Source organism: Molothrus aeneus, chromosome 3 (assembly GCF_037042795.1).
Source record: "Molothrus aeneus isolate 106 chromosome 3, BPBGC_Maene_1.0, whole genome shotgun sequence".
NCBI classification, from domain to species: Eukaryota; Metazoa; Chordata; class Aves; order Passeriformes; family Icteridae; genus Molothrus; species Molothrus aeneus.
The window spans coordinates 88,584,937-88,603,104 of NC_089648.1; positions in this window are offsets into that span (position 1 = coordinate 88,584,937).

The following is an 18,168-nucleotide window of genomic DNA, read 5'->3' on the forward strand; positions in this document are numbered from 1 at the left end:
TCCAGTCGGGTTTAAGAGAGAATCCCTACTGTTGAGAAGATTAAGGGATTAAACAGAAAGGGCTCCATTGCAAGAATTTCACTTCCAGCTGGTGCTCAGTTGGGGTAGAAAGTTTTCTGAGATAGGGAGATACAGATATATTCTGCATACAGATATATTTGGCTCCTCTGATTAATTCAATGTTAATACAGTGTCACATTTTCCCTTTAGAGAAAATTAGAGTAAGACAGTGCCACATGCTGTCAGTCTTTAGAGGAAATCTGTAGGGACAATTGAAGTCCTGAAATTATTTTTTTCAGGATTTTAGTTTGGACTTATGACCTCCCTCCCTTCCCCATGTAATTTTAACATTTTTTTCTTTTAGTTTTATCACAAGTGTCAAAATTACAAATCTGTGACTGGATAGAGTAGGTGAACTGTGAATTTTTCTCTCTTTTGCTGGGTTAAGCCCTACCTTTCAAGTTATTTTATACATAAAGACATTCAGCTGCCTCTGATCTTCACGAGCTTTCTCTTGGTTTCTTTAGAATACAAAAGTGGAGGGCTCAAGCAATCCAAAGCCAATTGAAGTGAATCTCTGTAAAGATTAGAATGCCTCTTTCTTACCATGCCTTTTTTGGGGGCAGAGAGTGTGGCACAGAAGACTGGGTGTATTGGGGAGGAAGAACTGTACGCAGCCTTTCCTCTTTGTCAGGTGTTATAGGATTGCTAACGCACTTTAAAGGTGGTTTGAACTCAAAAAACTCAGCTAAAATACAGAAACACATCTCATTTTGTATTACACTGAACAGGCACCCTGTGCAGTTAAGAAGGGTGTAAGAACAAACCACGAGCTGGATTGTCTGATCCCTGATACATGGGGACACGTGCAGCCCATTGCTGGCTTTTTGGTGCAGCATTTTCTTCCCATATTCCTTGCTCTACATTATTTCTACCCTGTTCCTTCTTTGGATTTACCTTTTTCCCTTCTTTCCCCTTTCTTTCTGGAGGGTCTGATCAAGGAGGCCTGTTAAGGACATTGCCATGTTCCAGTTCCAGTGTAAACAATGTTATTACTGTGGGCACACCAATAACCTAATCAGCCTTCTTGCTCCATCAGACTCACATTCCCCCTATGGTTGTTTTACCTCATAAATGTGATTTTCTGGGATAGGAAATTTCAGAATTGCAAAGTTTGGCTGCAAATGGAACAGAATGGATTCCCATCCTTTCTAAGTGCCTTGAAGGGGAATTATAAAGGCTGGTGCAGTCTGTTCTCAATTACTTACATGATTACAGGGGCAGTAGTCAGAACAAGGAGAAAAGATATCACATATTCTCTGTAGAAGTCACTCATATTTTATAGTCATTAACCCTTTATTTCATACTTGAAAAAGAAATCACTGGGACAGTAATTTCTTCCTATTTTTCTGGTAACCACAACAAAGCCCTTACAGAGTCAAGGTACATGAGTTCATATAATTTGAACTGGGCATGATTTAAACCAAGAAAAGGAGAGAAATTCTCAATTCTCCACTGACCTTTTACAGCTAAGGTTTTACCTTTGGTTTTGTTTGTTTGATTGATAGTTTTTGGGGTTTTAAATGAAAATTAGCAGAATTGCAGTGCCATTAATACTCATATGTTTGTTGATACAATCCATGTGGACAGCAACGGGCAAGTTCTTCAGGGACCTGTAGATTCATTCTTCCCCAACCTCACCCATTACAGCTGTCAAGCAGTAAATGAACTGGTTCCTCATGTTAGTTTACCATTGGCTTGTGACCTGTATTTTCCAGGGTGCTTTATCTGCCTCCTTACCAGCACTGTGAGTTGCCCAGCCCTGCTCCTGGGGCTCCCTCTGTGCAGCCCTGGGGCCACCACAGGGCAGCCCCCGGCCAGCTGGAGGGTCCCAGCTGGTGTGCTGCCACCCAGCCCTGCTGGGCTCCACCTGCCCCAGAGCACAGGGCTTGTCACTCAGGGGGCACTGACACCAGCTATAAGTCGTGATGGACGCACACTTGACTCGTTCTGATAGTGGTATTTTCTTTCTGGCTGTGACATTATTTGAACAGATCACCTTTGTTTAGCACTCACCATGCTCTCATTTGTCAAACAGCTGTCTTGAAACAATGTGACTGTACAAAGTTCCCAAATATATCTATGTTTGAAACAAGTTCTCTGTTTTTCAGTTCTTCAGGTGCCACTATCAGGAGTCTAAACACCTTTGTGAAAATACAGCTTGGAAATAATTAATTCCCTGCTTGAGCACTCAAGAGGGTTTTCTTTATTGCTCCTAACTGCTGGGAGCATGTTCAGCTGCAGCTCAGTCAGCGCTCTGACTGTTCCCTACCTTCTATGACCACCTACTTTGGTTAAATGAAGTTTCTGGAAGGGACATAGCAATGTGGGTAAGAGAGGATAAACTGGGCAGACCCCTGTGTAGGGTATCTTCTTGGTCTCTGGAAAATTGTCCACATTTTCTTCATTCTGAAACCCTAATGGGCAAGCAAGCAAGCAAGCTTCAGAGCCATGTTGCAGCAATTGCCAGGGCAGGCAAGTTGGGACCATGGAGAAGTGCAGCCTTGCCTGCATAGAATCACAGAATCATTGAGGCTGGAAGAGACCTTTAGGCTCCTCTGGTCCAACCATCCACCCAGCACTGCCCCTGTAACCCTGAACCCCTAAACCACATCACCCAGAGCCAAATCCAGATGCCTCTTGAACAGCTCCACCACCATCCTGGGCAACCTATTCCAACACCTGACCAGCCTAACAGTGAAAAATATTTTCCTAATGTCTAATCTGAACATCTCCTGTCTTAAGGCGATTCCCTTTAGTCTAGTCACTGCAGTCATGGTAAAAGAGACCAACCCCAAAAACCTTCTTTCAGGTAGTGGCAGAGAGCAATGAGGTCCTCCTGAGCCTCTTCTACTTGGAACTTGTGGAGGTTTCAGTTCAAAACCAGGCAGAAACACCAACTTTGTGTAGTGGTTTTAGTTTGCATATTTGAGATTTCACTAATTTTGAGATTTCTTGACCAATGCACCAAGGAGTGTGGTGGGTTCAGTGCTGGCTAATCACCAGTGCACTCACCTCTTACTGTGAGGTGTCACAGACATCTTTTCATTAAAAATCCTTTCTTTAGGATTTTTCCTTCTGAGAAGCTGAGAGGCCTGGGAGACAGAATGTAAACAATGGTTATCTGCTGCTGTGGAATGCAACAGGTCCACCTGTGATTGGCCCATCTGGGATGTTTATAATTAATGGCCAATCAAGGACCAAGCTGTCTCGGACAGAGTCCGAGAGAGCTGCCTTTGTTATCATTCTTTTCTTTTCTATTCTTAGCTTAGCTAGCTTCAGAGAAAACCAGTCCTTTTTTTTCTTTTTAGTATAGTTATAATGTAATATATATATATCATAAAATAATAAATCAAGCCTTCTGATCATGGAGTCAACATTCTTGTCTCTTCCCTCATCCAAGAACCCCTGTGAACACGCTCACAGTGAGGTAGGACTGAGAAAGGCAAAGCAGACTCAAAACTTTAAAAGGGTATATTAAAAAAAATTATTAACAGTAACCATAAGAAAGAGTAATAAAAATCAGAACAAAACCTTCAGAACACTTCTCCTCCCCCCACAACCTTTTCTTTCTTACTGACAATGTAAAGAAACAAAACTTAAAAACCATGACAGAACTAAACAACCCCAGCTCCCTCAGCTGTTCCTCAAAAGACATATTTTCCAGACCTCTCACGAGCCTTGCTGCCCTTTGCTGGACAGGTCCAGATGTCGAGCTCAGCGCGCGTCAGTGCACGTCTGCAGAGTGCTGAAATACAGCTCTGCCAGTAGTAAGGTGGAAGATGGAAGCAGTCAGAGAATTGCCTGCCAGTGAGTACAATATGTATATTGTGGTGCTACAGTTCAGGAAAGAAACAGCTAACAACCCTTTCAGTAGCATAAAAACAAGATAACATTTTGTTACAGTACATCGTGTATATCAGCAATCACAAACTCAAAGGAGTATTGTGGATCTGCAGAATGGAAACCAGCTAAAGGTATCACACATTTTCATTCTCAGACAGGCAATTATCTTCGCACTTTTTAGAGAAATAATGCTTTTGAATGCATCAGCAAACTGAAAATGAAACATTTTCAATATTAGAGGGGACAAATTCCTGGTCAAATTGGAAATGTTTGTATAATTTTTAAAATCTTAAGCTACTCCCACCCCTCTCCCCAAACACCCTCCATTCCTTTCAAGTCCAGTAGGAATTTTTTTTCCCTGTTAACTGCTAGAGGGCTGCTAGGGGCTACCTGCAGCAAGTCAAAGCAGGACTGCCACCAGCAATAAATTAGATCATCTCTGGCTTTGTTTAGGTGAATTTAGAGATGATTTGTGGCTTTACTATTAACTACCAGATGTCTCTGTACTGTGCTGGGAATGGATTCCCACAGAGGTGGGCTCACTTCTTACAAATACAGAAAATAGCATATTCTGGTGGGTTTTACTATGCCTGCTCAGTATGGCTCAGTATAATGTTAACAGTACATGTGCACACATCAGCAGAGATGAATAACTGTCCATTAAAATATCTCACCAGATTTTAAAACTACTGGACATCAAGAATATCTATATTTGTGGTTCCACACCACACCTGAGAGCAGTGCTCTACAGAATTATCAAAGAATCTGATTAGTGTAATGAATTTTGATTCTGTCCAGAAGTTGTAACATATCAGTTTGCTGAGCCAGTATTTCCTGAGGAGTATGCAGGTCCATAGTAATTCCTGGTGAAATTAGAGGAGGATGAAAACTGTCATTGCAGAAAAATAAACTTGCATGCTGAAATGTACACTGCATGGAGAAACTGAGCTTTGTTATTTTACTCAGCAGGACCACGTGGTGATAAAGTGGAATTGCTCTGGCATTTCAGAATTGCTGTTCTGTGTCGTAACACGGTCCTCAAAATGTCAGAGCCTTGAGGAAGTGATGGACTGGTTTCTTAGCAGGAGCAAATCCCCAGAGCTACCCTGGGTGTGCTGATTTGCACCATGCAGAGATTCTGTCACAATTTTAGACCACAAAGGAAATAATTAGGGCAACTAAGTTTATTAAATTTTAACAAAACCTTTGCTTTTGTAAAGCTTACATATTTCCTTATCTTTACTTATAAAAGGGTGCATTTGTTTAGAGAATGGTTGGACTTTGCTAACCCCCTTTGCACAAAACAGCACAAGCCCCTACATGGCTGTGTGTGATTATTACATTAACACATCTCTATGGTTACACCACAGAAACCTTTAAGTGTGAATGCATTTTTTCTTTTAAGTACCAAGATGTTCCTGATGGAAAAAAAAATGACCTCTTCTTGGCTCCTGAGATAGAGTCAGGGATGTGATTAATGCTGACTGTATTCCACTGTTTTTCCCTGAAGACTAGCTATTAATATTTTCCAGTGATGTATGTCCTTTCACTTAACCACAAATGGGTGGTCAGCAAGGTATCTAAGCCCATATTTTGTCTTAAAAAATCACTTTCACTGTACCTTCACACATATGGCCATTGACTTAATATCCATAAACTGATCCCTTCCAAAAATGCATGAATGAACATCTCATCCCATCTTACTTTTTTCCCTAGTTATCTGCTGTTTACAGCAGATCCAACAGCCTGTGAAATGGCAGGCATCTCTAGATTTGGTATGTTACTGAGTTAACTCATAGTGGCAAGCTGCTGAAAAGCTTTCCTCATCTGTTACTACGTGCTCTTTGATGTACAGCCTGGTGAAATCGGTTTGATTTGGCTTTATTTTGGGTTCTATCAGTTGTATCATTGGATTGCCTAACAAGATAGCTGAAACTTTCAGAAGGATGCACCTCTCATTTTCTTTTAAACAAGCATATTAATAGAGAAGAAAGGTATCTGAGATCCAAAGCCGTGCTTTCTTAGACAGATGTGCACAAATAAACAGAACAACCCCTGAAACAAATTGAACCACAACAAGAACAGAGCAGCAGGACAAGCCAAGCTACTGATGTGTGAGACAAATTAAATAAAAGGCTTGAAAGCAAAATGGATTATTGGAAGTTTCCTCACTCTTCACTCTGTCCAGCAACTTTCAGGTTTTTCTCCAGATCCATGAATTTCTTATGGTCCTCTCTATATTCTTAGGAAAGTTTCCTTTCTTCTACAAGCACAAACCTTTGCTTCCTGCTCCAGGCAGTTCTTGTTGTCCACGCAGATATTCTTCATCTGTCCACTCTGTGCTCATGGTCTCTGCCATGCTGCACTGCTGCCAAGAAAGAGCACTTTCCTTCCTGTTGCTTCTCCAGCCTCTCCTTGCTGCTGCCCACTCTCACAACCTCCTTAGCTGAATATCCTGTCCTCATCCCAGGCACTCTCCTGCTCAATGCTGTAGGAACATGCTATGGAAAGAAACTTCTGGCATTGGGCATGCTAAAAGCATGGGTTTGTAGCAATTTACCTTTGCTGTCTCCCCAGTGTCGTTCATTATAAGAACCTTGACTTCTCTTTAAATTTGATTGCAAGATTCACAGCAGGGGGGAAACCAGCAGCTGACTAACACCCTGCACAGACAAGATCTGCTCTTTGTCAGATGTCCTGGGGAAGTTTTCAGAAGAGATAAGGGAAGTAAGGGGACAATGGAGGCTGCTGTGGGGTAGGTTTTGTGTGCAAAGGGTTCTACAGGAGTGGGACCTGGAGTGTTGGCACAAGTAGTCTTGTGGCTTCAGAAGTTAATGTCTGCCAGGGCATTTTCTGTCTCAACTTTCTCACTTTATATTTAAGCTTTTATATGAACTCCAAATTTGGATTACAAGTTCTTCAGATGCAGTGTCAAATCATTTTGTCTTATTACTGACCTTCTGTCTCCTTTCTGCTCATCAATTCCTCATTCTGTCTCCTGGTGCACAGAAATTGAAGTGTCCTTTTAGAGTCAATTTTACAATGTATATTCTCTTAAAAATTATGTTTTATAATTTACAGTCATTAACATGCATTTTTTGAGCCCTGCGATGATTGGACCTCTTGGCACTAACAGATTTGCATCAAGAGCACACTTGCCTATGAATTACTGTCTAGTTCTCTAATAATATCCCAAACACCTCAGTTCAGTTCTTTAGAATATTTGGTAAGACTAAGTTTGCTGTTTTTCTTCATGCAAACAAGTGCTAGAATGTAGAAACCAGTGAGCATGCCCCTGGGACCTGGGAGTCTGAGCTTCATCAGGGCTTCAAGCAAATCTCACAGCCAAAGCCACAAACTATCAGAGGCACAGAGCCATGTATATATGCTTCTCCCCTTCAAGAGGCTCTTTTTGTTCTGAAAAGCTGGAGCACAACTGTTGTACATGTCATTTCTAAAACTGCCTCTCCACCTCTTGGTAAGTGACCATTTTGATAGAAATGTCAGTATTTGTGCCTTTGAATAATTTTGATGAAAGAAAGGGTAAAAAAGCGTCCTCCTTTCTAAAGAGCTAACAGCATGTGGTGTCCCTCACTCAGAAAATTTTCTTGAAAGTGCCTGTCCCCCAAAGACAAATAATGAATGCTCCTGTTGCCAGGAGGCAATTGATATCTTCATGTGGAGGGCTTAATAAATTAAAGCACAGTGGACAGCTTCCCAGAAAAATGTCACAGAAGGGCAGGTATCAGGGAGAAACTATAGTAACATGGGAGGCAGGTACAGAGAATTAGCAAATTCCAGACAAATAAATTCCTGCTGCAGTTTACCATCCTAAAATTGCATGAAAATGAAGGTGAGCTGAAAACCTAAAATGCTTTTGCAACAAATAAATAAGTAAGATTTTAGAAGACCTATATTGTTTAATCAACATGGTCTGAGTATATGAAGCCCAAAATTTCATTTAATTGTGGGTTATTTCTTTGTGTTGCAAGACTTGGGACTTATGGAAACTATCTTATTAATTTATTGGGGTATTTTTTGCCTATGATTATTTTCTTGAAGTGTCTGCATCCTTCCAGAGTCTGCACAGAAGTGCACATGAGCCAGGAAAATTAATGTAGTTGTAAGCAAGTTTTCATCTCTGATGATACCAATGGTCATATAAATCAGCAAGCTCACTCATTGATGTGAAATGGTAAAAAAAAAATAAGGCTTATTTTTAACTTAGTTCACTTCAGATGGTCATATTGAATGAGTGTAAATATTAGAGATGAGGATGTTTTTCCTAAATATTGCCCAGACCATCATATTGATTTCAAAGGATGGCTCCTTACTAAAATCAGTAATTATGCCAAACAAAATCAGAGACAGCCTCAAGGAGCAACAATGATATTTGGATTTATATGTTCAAAGAACCCTAGATTTAGGGTTTCTACCCATCTTAGTATATTTTAGAGGTATTTAAAAACTGTTTACATCTAAAATTGAGGTGGTTGGATTTAGGTCCTTTAAGATCACTGCTGAATTTTGAACTGGTTTCTTTAGAGTTTTTTGAGTTTTTTTTATCTGCAAAGACCCAGCAGAGCTGATGTAATCTCTAATGGCAAAAGCAAGGCAGAGCAGTACATTCCTTCTGTTGCTTTCGGATTCGTAATGTCATCTGCTGCATCAGAAGAAACGTAAATCCTTAAATTTAGATGTCTGGAGCACAGTTTAGCTGTTCCTGTCTTACTCTGGTATTTGAAATAGTTTGCAGTGTGAGCACCCAGGACCGATGCCTGCTTCCTAATGTACTCAATGCTAGAGACCTTGTGCTCTCTCTGTTAACAATCCTTTAGTAGGTTTTTTAGTGCTTGGTGAGCGGGAAAGACTGTGTGTAAGACCACAGAAAGTAGATTTGGCCAAGGTTTTTATAGAAAATGCAAATATTTTAGGGTTGTTGAGTAACATTTTATGTCACAATGAAAAAGACAAGCTATGTTTACCCTTTAGAAATAACAGATGGTTATTGTAGGGTGTGGGGAGAAGAAACACAGAGGAACGGGTTGTTTCCAATGGGGATTTTAGCAGACGTGGAAATTAAAAATATGGGAAAAATATGGGGGGATGAAGGTAAAAAAATAAGTTCTAAGGAGGCAACACAGTCATACATGGCATATTATTCTGCAGATGAATTCTCAGTTTGGTGTCATGTTCGCTCATGTTTCCTTTTGAACACCCAACCTGGACTTCCAAACAGAGGCATGAACATATGCCAGTCTTGTGTCTTCAGTGTCTTTAGATGCTAAATTGCATTCCAAAAAATTTAAACTACCTGAAGTCCCGTCTTGAGAATAAACTTTCCTGGGAAAGGGGTTGTAGTGATAGCTACAGGGCCATTCTGTGGTGATAGTGGGGAGCAACTGACTTGTTGGCAAAGAGGAAGAGTTGAGACACAAGGGAGTGTCTTAAGGTACCATTCATTAGAGGAAACATGGGAAATTTTGAAATTCCTGTTCAGATGCTTAGACCTACCATGTAAACATTAGGAAAATTCCATTAATACACTCAAGTTCTCTATGAATAGCTTGATTCCTACCTCATGAAGTTGTCAAGGTTTCCAGATCCCAAGCCACTTATCTCCACTAGAAACAGGGCTTCCTTGTTCTGCTTTCTCATAACAGAGCAGATGCCAGTCTGGGTTGCTGCTGGGGCAAGAAAGCTCTCAGAGAGTCCAAACCTGGTGCAGGCACAGCCCTAATGGCTACAAAGTGTGCTACAGGATACACGAAACAGGGCCCATTTCTTCTGCTCACTCAAGCATTAATTCTCTTCAATGAGAAATTAAAAGAATAAGACCTGTGTGAACAGGGGAATGCAAGTTGAAATGGGGTTGACCCACTTTCTTTCTTTTCTTATGCAGCACCTCCTAAATCATGCCAGGGAAGATGGATTATACTTTCAGTCATGAGATAAACCTGTAAACTAGTTCTTGTCTGCAGCACTTGTGTATTATAGATCTTGTGTCTCCTGAAAGATGAATAATTACAGTCCCTGGGGAGACCCTGTTTCAAAAATGCAGTCATCATGGATTCTGCAGTATGGGATAGCTGTATGGACAGTGATGATAAAACAAACAACCTTCTTGTCCCCAACAGGCATGAAAGTGAAATGGGAAGAGAAGACAGCTCTCATTAGATTAATGAGCAAGGCTTCCAATTTCTGGATGCGTTTCTGTTTCCTTTGCTTTGATGAAATAAATACTAGTTGATAAGGACAACCAAGTACCATCAAATCAAACTGTTTCATTAACCAATTGCATACATCCTGATTTAAAGCAGATTTCTCCCAAAACAATGTCCTGTGGATAGAATGGGTCCTTTAGAATAAATTGACTGGATTTTCTTCACCTCTTTTCCTGTTTGGCAATCTGTCTTCATTGAAAACTTGGTGAATCAGATAAAAAAACCTAATGAGTTGTGCATCATAAATCTGTAATGTATATCATGGATGAATTCTTCCATGTGCATGTGACATTTACACTATATTTAGAATGTTGGGCCTACTCATTATCCAAGTGCTATACAAAGAAGTGTTTGTAAGAATTCTCTTTGAGCATGTGCTCTGAATATAACATACAGAGGTGCTACATAGGGTCTCTTTTCAGGAACCTTTTTGAAGTGTATATTGTAAAGAACATAGTGCAGAAGACACAGCCATTGTTATGAAGCAAATGAGCTCTCCAAGTTAAGGCATCTTCTGGGGTAGAAGGAGAGTTCATTGTTACCATGCATGCAAAAATCACTAAGTGATCCTTCTCTGTCTGCCTCTGTTTGGTGCCACTGAACCAGGTAGTTATCATAGCTGGTAAAGCTGTACTCTTGCTTTGCTATCCTTCATGGTACTAAAAGACATAATGGTCACAGAGACCCAGCTACCCTGCCACCAAGAGATGCAGAATACAGTCAAGCTTAAATTGCCTTGGCCTATCAACAATATTTGCCATCATGCTCCATTTTACAAAGAATCAGACATTGCTTCATCAATGCGTTGGCCTAGGATTGATCTGGGTAGAACAAAAGAGACAGGATTGAATAACTATGCAAGTCAAAATGACCTTTCCAGGAAGGTGACAACAGCTGCAAGTGCATAGAGACACAGAGCTTGAAATCTTTGCACACATGCAAGGAAAGCTCACCATTTTGCCTCTGGCATTTGGGCTCAAAGTAGGAAAAGGACCAGAGATGTCTTCAGCTACCTCATTAAGTAAAAGCACAGCTACTCTCTCAGGAGCAGGGTAGGGTGTTTGTCACTCCCCAGCTTAAATTACATATTTCAAAGCCACCGTTGTTAGCTTCCAACAATGCCTCAACCTTGAAAAGAGTTTCTGTACAGAAAAACTTGAAACAGTAAAGCATCTTATAGTCTAGGAAGACAAATGATTATCAGCACTTACAAAGATTTGTGCTCCTACACAATAGGGTGCAATTTAGGACATACATGTATATTTTTATTACTGCTTGTATTATTGCTACCACCAGTACTTTTGTTGTTATCATGATGAAAGCCAACACAAAAGGCCTGTGAATATGCTCCTTGATATACAATACCTTGTCTCTCCAGAATGACAATTATTATACAGAAATGGAAGGGAAAACAGCACAATGAAGTAAAGTCCCAGCATTTAAGTTCCATCAGTCCTTAAGCAGTGACTCTGGGGCCCATCCAAAAAAACAGGATGTATTGATTAGACATGGTACACATACCTGCTAAAGCTTCAAACACAGAAGCCAAATAAGGTCTTGTCCAATTTTTATCATGTTACACAATACAAAATTGCCTGAACAAGCACTAATAGACTATATTTGAACTGTTCATTGCACCCTCTTTAAGATTTGTATCAATATCACCCGCATTTAAAATTCATATCAATATCACTTTAGGTCAGAATCAATAGCAAAACTCCAAGTTCTTTCAGCTTGTCCTAGTATGGAGACTAGCTGTAAAAAAATCTAAACCTTTTCATTATTTCTCTTGGGTCACAAAATCCTGGTTTAAGACAATTAGAACCCTAATGTTATCTCAAGTGCCAGCATTGGCTTAAGGTGGTGATGGTTTTTCTCCCAGTGTCTCTGGCCATAGTACATTTCCTGGTGGTAAGCTGTCCCATATTGTTTTAGAAAATAGCATTTAACCATTCAATATTTTGCTTGTTAACATTGTGTCATGAAGCAGTGTTCTGTCAAGCAGTTTGAAAAGGGCAATAGCTTGCAGAGTGCAGACAAAAAAAAAACCACCAACAAATAAAAGAAAAAGATTAATTTGAAGGAAAAAAAAAAAGATGTGCAAAATCCCCAAAATTCTGGAGATTTTGGCTTGTTTCTCACAGTGAGTCATAAAAGAAGTCCAAGAATGGACAAGTTCACAACCTGAGAGGATGCTGCATAGTTGCTCTGGAAAAAGACTTGCCTAAATATGTGCAGCCTTCTGTAGTCCAAGTCAAGAGTGAAGACACCTCCATTCCACTCTGCTTGCCGTAGCCCCTCCATGTTCCCAGGGTGGGGATCCCACAGGACAAGTGACCTTCAGCTGGCATCAGATGGAGAGAAGGGAGAAAAAGTGTCAAGAAATAGTGGGCTAGCACTAAAATGCAGCCAGCTTTTTACATGTTTGAGGGGCATTTCTGCTACAATAGGAGTGATGACATTAAGTAAAGAAAGGAAAAAGGATTGTGTAAGATTTCCCTGTGGTGTGTGTGAGACAGGAGAAATGGCTTCAAAAAATCCTGTGAGCTGAGAAACCATGTCCAGTTCTCATTATTATGGTGACTCTTCCAAGAGCTGAAATACAAAAGCTGCTGGCAGAGCTGTGGGAGTGAGCCAGAGTGGCCATCAGAGAAGAGAACAGCAGGAGGAGAGAGGGAGCAGGTAATAGAAATAGGTCACTCCGTCAGATCAGATAAGTCTAAATCAGGCCTCACACCTTGTCAGAAGTTAATAGTCTCAGACTGAGAGGGAAGGTTACAGCAATGATGGGAAAAGCAACCCACCAGCCTCCTTCAGAAGACTGCAATTTGTTTGAGCTGTAGATATATTTTACCAATTATTTATTGCAACTCTACCCTGTCAGAGTGTTGGTGTTTTTTCTCCCTTAAGTGAGAATATTGCTTATCAGCAATTTGATCCCTGTTTGCAATGGATTAAGTTCTTCAAGCATGACAAAGTGCACTATGGCTTTTCTAGATTTTCTGGGGTGCACTTTCCTAAAATTTGCACTTTGTATCTGTAGCTGCTAACTGAGTCTTGGCAGGGGGGATACACACCCCTAGTTTTAGAGGCTACCAGCTTTGCATGCACTCATCTGTTATTAGTGGGAAATTTTGCCCTAAGGTTCATCAAACTTGAGAAGAATTGTAACCATTCACATGCCAAGAATTTTAACCATTCCCAAGCCAGGAACTACTATTGCCTTTCTCTACATATCCTGGGTTGACAAGGTCACGATGGAATTGGCCAGTGAAGGTAGCCTCACCGGGGCCATTCCTCCACTGACCATGTCCAAAAAAAGAGGCTCAATCTTTTTCTTTCAGCAAACTCATAGTCCAGCGTCCCTAGCAAAAATGATGTTCTGTCCTAAGTATTTAGTTCCTAGATTTCTCTTACGGCTGACTGCCTTCCTTCCTTAGTAGGATGCTTAGTAGGGGAGGGTGGTAACTGGGCCTTGCAAGGGAGACTCTGACTTCAGTCAGTCACAGCACTTCTATGTCAGCCATGGTGGTCTTACAGTCCCAGCCCACCCCTTTAATTTTCAATATTTTTTGAGAGCTCATATTTAAGGAAACAGGAAGGGGTGGAATATCTATGTGGTTATACCTGCTTTATCAATATATAAAATATCATCACGTCAGATGTAACATGCCCTGCAATATAGGTAATTAATTGTTATATAAAATGATGGAGAGAGAGGAAAAGAGGGGGAGAAAGGCTGCTAGTACTAAGCTAGCTTGTGGATTAAGGAATTTTCAGGATGAGGACAAGAGGGGAAGGGAAGGGAAGGGAAGGGAAGGGAAGGGAAGGGAAGGGAAGGGAAGGGAAGGGAAGGGAAGGGAAGGGAAGGGAAGGGAAGGGAAGGGAAGGGAAGGGAAGGGAAGGGAAGGGAAGGGAAGGGAAGGGAAGGGAAGGGAAGGGAAGGGAAGGGAAGGGAAGGGAAGGGAAGGGAAGGGAAGGGAAGGGAAGGGAAGGGAAGGGAAGGGAAGGGAAAGGAAGGGATGTTCTTACATTTCTGTGTTCTGCTGTTCAGGGAAGGATCTTTTGTTTGGCTTTATTCTGTTTTCAACCAGATACTGGTTTCTGTTCTTGATGTAGCTGCTGTTGAATTCCATCCTACCCCTCATCTCTGAAGCAGGCATGCCTGACCCCATCTGAGTGTGGAAGGGCACTAGCCTCCTAACATATTTTACCAAAATCAGGTGCTGACCTGTAAAAATAAAACAGAATCCCAGATACTACATTTTCATGCATGACCTTTGCCTTATAGTGCTGCTCCTCCTTGCCCCTCCTATTCTGGTATGCAAGGTAGGGAGGTGCTTGTATAGTCTCTAATATTTTAAAATACATCAGAAATACTGTATAGCAATAGAAGAAGGTACATATGGATTTGTGTGTGTGTGTGCACCCATCACCCTTGCCTACCAGATTAAATATACATGAGGGTCGCTCAAGTGTTTATCTGTTCTTTCCACTGGCTGAGCCTGCAAAAATGCCCTTATTGGGTAGAGTTGTGTGCTTTGGAGGTAGAGGACATAAATGTCTTGACTGCATCCTGCATGCATATATTCATCCTGAGTATAGTTACACCAATTATTTTACCATCAGAACTCACTCAGCTGAAGAGTTCTCTTTTTTGTATTAGCATCTAGTATGGGGAATGAATTTTTTTAACTCTATTTTGATACAGTCCACTAAAGGAAGAGGTTAGGGTGGTAAACATGGCACAAACTATACGTGTACTCAGGTCTGCAGAAAGATGTGCAGGGAAATGAGTGAATAACACCACCCCAGGGAGCTGCAGGGAGCATTAATTCATGTGCTCTTCTGCTGCCTGCTGCTGATCGTATCCCCAGTGGAAATACTCCAGGTCACTGAAGAGGTGAGCCCTTATCGCTTCCCCAGAGCACGGCAGTCGCTTTGCATCCTCCTGCTCCAGATGGGGCAAGTCAGAAAAGTCTTGGAAAGGATGTAACTGTCAGGAGCACCAACCTGGTGGCAGTTGAGTTATTACAGGAAAATGGAGTACCAGCCTTGCAATGAGCCCAGTAAAAGCCAAAGGGGAGCATCATTAAAAGGTGCATTGTTACAGACACTTTACAGAGTGGTGCTCCCTGGAGGGGAGAAGAGCCCTGACTAAAGCTCTCTCTTTCTTGCCCAAGATGGATTGGTAAGGAGATGAAGTCTAGAAAAAGTTGGAGCCAAGATTAATAGCAAAAGTACAGTTAGTAACTTCACAGAGCATATCCACAAGATAATTTATGACAGCAAAGGAAGGAAGGGTATGTACCGTGGTGTTTGTGTAAAAGAAGGGCAGTTCTGCAAAACAGGCTTATAAATACAAAAAATGAAAAATGAGGATATTTTTACATTTCCATAGTTGAGGAGATTTGAAGGCACAACTAATTCTTTTTTTTTTACAGAAACAGCTCTCTTCATTAACTCTTCACAGGGGTTGGTTGCCCCTACAAGGAGATTTTTTGGATTTTTTTTCTTAGTTGCTTTCCTAGGAATAGAGTCATTCACATCTCAGTGGCATCAGCTTGTTGTTTGATATGTGTAAGCAACTGGGAACCAAAAGTGGACCTATGTCACTTTGATTGTTCTCTTGGGCAGTTGAGAGACCAACTGACACCAAGCCAGGGTGCAAAATCATTCACAGACCAGGGCATTTAGACCTAGAAGGTTTATATATTGGCAAAATTGCTGATCACTTCTTCACTCTTCAATGCCTGCTTTACCTTTGATGGCAGTGGGCAAACCTGAAACATCCTTGGAAATAAGAGGCTCTAGGTGGGTTGATTGAGCCCTCTAGGTTTGCTTGAAACTAGCCTAGTGGCTTTCTCTCAGTGTCCCAGGAGTATTTAAGTCCACCTTCCCTGGGGACCAGAACAGCCTCAGGTGAGCTTCTCCTCATCATGCTCATTCAGCCATGCAGCTTTGAGTGGGGAAGAGCAGAGGAATTTCCCTTGTTAATACCTGTCATTTCCCTGGACTTCCAGAGAACAGACTTTGGCCCCTTCAGGGATCTGCTTGATATAGCACTGTGGGATAAAGCCTTGGAGGGAAGAAGGGCCCAAGAGAGTTGGTTGATATTCAAGAATCACTTCCTCCTCCAAGCTCAGGAGAGATGCATCCCAACAAAGAGAAAGTCAGACAAAAATGCCAGGAAATCAGCATGGATTAAATATTTTCTCCCGAACAAACTCAAACACAAAACAGGAAGCAAGGACAGGTAGCCTGAGAGGAAAAGAAGAAATTGTCCAAACAGCCAAGTATCAGGTTATGAAAGCTAAAACCCTGATAGAATTGAATCTGGCAAGGGACATCAAGGGCAACAAGAAAAGCTTCTATCAGTACATCAGGGATAAGAGAAAGTAAGGAATATCTTTACTCAGAGAGTGTAGCACTGGAACAGGTTGCTCAGGGAAGTTGTGGATGCTCCATCCTTGGAAGGAATGGCCAGGCTAGATGGGGCCTTCAGCAACTCAATCTAATGAATGGCATTCCTGCCCATGGCAGGAGAGTTTGAAACTAGGTGATCTTTGAGGTGCCTTCAAAAACTACCCATTCTATGATTTCATGGTTCAGTCCACGACCTGATCAGATGCATCCATGAGCCATAAATGAACTGGTGGAGGAAGTTGCTAAGTCACAGTCCGTCATATTTGAGAAGTCATGGGAGTCTGATGAAGTTCCCTCTGACTGGAAAAGAAGAAACATAACCCCCATTTTTAAAAAAGGAAGAAAGCTTCAAGTATTTGTCACCATCACTGAACCAGAGTGTGGAGGATTCAAGGCTGCTTTTAAGTCATTAAGAACAAGGTACGTGATGGAGTGGCAGTGAACACTATTCCATGTAAACATTGGCTCAGTTTAATAGCAGGGAACTAACTAGCTGGAAGGCTGCACAGTGCCTCCAGATTAGCAATCAGCATGGTAGGGGTCATGACAAAACAGCCAGAGTTGGAAGGACGCTATTTTCGCAGTCCAGCTATATATTTCTTTTGCCAAGGCCAGGAGTAAAAAGATCCCAAGCATGCTGGACATTAAAAAGCAAGTTCCTTGAAAGACATGTTCACTAAGCTGTCAGGGAGCTGTTAGCAGGGAAAGAACAGGCAGATAGACAGACTCCCACAGGGGCCTGAAGAAGCAGAGCATGCCTCTATACTAGAAAGAGGTCAGAGGAGCAGCTAACCCTGGAACTGTGACAAATCCTACGTCTCAATCTCTTCTACACACTGGCTTTTCCATCCCTCTAATCCTCTTTGTCACCTGTCCCCAGGCCTCTATTATTCTTACCATATCTTTTTTTCAATCTGAAATAACCAGAATGGAGCAAAGGTCTTCAATTTATATAATGGAACAGAAATAATACTACAAATTCTCCCCCACAGAGTCTGAGATAACGACCAGCATAAAATAGCAAAGTTTTCAGTAATCTGCCTCGTCCTTTGTTTTTTCTAAATGGTTACAGTTAATTCAGAACCCAACAATGCATATGGGTAGTTCAAATGGTATCTTTCAGTGTGCATTACCTTGCAGTTGTTCTCTGCCATCTCAATGCCAATTCTCCTCACTGATTATCAGAGGAGGTACCGGTGCAGCAGCTGATGTTTTTCAACAGGGTATAAAGAGATGGCTGTTCTGGGAGTAACAAGGCAGGGGTCTAGGGAAACAGGAGTATTGGACTCTTAGGAAAGCACTAGGTGCAGCTTATGTAGGAAAATTTAAACATGTTTAAATTTCGCACTATTGTTATTTTTGCTGTGTTCACCACCCTCTCCTATTCCCACTCCGGGCAGGCACACTGTGACTGAAACACAACAGCATTCATAAACAAGGAGTGACAGTGCCACTGCCAAGGCTTCTGGCTTAATCTAATTTGGAGTAGTGGCATCTTCTGCTATTCCTTGGTTCCCAGTCCTGAAAGTGTTGGGAGTGGCACCTGTCAGCTGCAAAAGAGAGCCTTCATCCTGAGCCAGAGATAGCTGTGGGAAAGCTGGGGCAATATAAA